The following is a 452-nucleotide window of genomic DNA, read 5'->3' as shown; positions in this document are numbered from 1 at the left end:
AAACCTACATTGTCCTCTATAGGTTTGGAAAAACTCAATCAGCTTCAGCCCCAGAGCCCAGCTGGAAACGTGTTTTGGAAACAGCTATTAACGGCAAGCAGCGCTCACTGAGAGACCTTTCATCATCCCTGCTACCCCCCTCCCCGGCAGCAAAAACAAAGAGAGAACTGACTCCAAGCCCCAGCCCCCAGAGCGAGGGTTGGTTTATTTGTTCAGAAAGCTGATGGATTTCATTCAGCAGGCACTAGTTAAGTGAGTCGGATGAGGAGAGGGAGAGCGCTGAGCCCAGGGGATCAGCGGAGACAGACAGAGCCTTGCAGCTCCAGGTCACAGGTCCTGAACATCCCGCAGTCCGGCGCCTGTTGCTGTGACACCAAGCAGGAGGGGGTTCCTCGACGGGATGAAGGCTGCCATGATGCTGAGTGTGTGTGTGTGTGTGGGGGGGGGGGGGG

The sequence above is a fragment of the Gavialis gangeticus genome, unplaced genomic scaffold, assembly GCF_001723915.1.
Source record: "Gavialis gangeticus isolate Ggan-Ray unplaced genomic scaffold, GavGan_comp1, whole genome shotgun sequence".
Taxonomy (NCBI): Eukaryota; Metazoa; Chordata; order Crocodylia; family Gavialidae; genus Gavialis; species Gavialis gangeticus.
Note: the sequence above shows the minus strand (reverse complement) of the source record.